Here is a 362-nt window from a genome sequence, read left to right as displayed (position 1 = left end):
AGCCGGGGGGGGAGGGAGGGGGGAGCCGCAGCGGAGTGGCGCAGCGTCCGTCTGTGAATAGCGGCCTCCCGCCGCCCCGCGCCATCTTGACTACCAGCCGGGGGGCAGCCTTCCCCCTCCCTCTTCAAGATGGCGCCGGCCGGGTGAGTGACATGTCCAGTCACGTGGGCAGCGGATGAGCCCCTCTCTCCCCCCGCCTTAAATGATCTCTATGGTTCAGCCGGACACACAGGCGGCGGCGGCGGCAGCGGCGAGGGACGGAGCCGCGGCGGGAGCGGGGCCGCGGCGCCCGCCCGGCGCCTCCTTTGTCCTGAGGCCTCGGCAAGGCGAGCTCTTCCTTCCCTCCCTGACCCTCTGGGCTG

This window comes from Calidris pugnax, unplaced genomic scaffold, assembly GCF_001431845.1.
Source record: "Calidris pugnax isolate Ruff unplaced genomic scaffold, ASM143184v1 scaffold44, whole genome shotgun sequence".
In the NCBI taxonomy this organism is placed as follows: Eukaryota; Metazoa; Chordata; class Aves; order Charadriiformes; family Scolopacidae; genus Calidris; species Calidris pugnax.
This window is presented reverse-complemented; position numbering follows the sequence as displayed.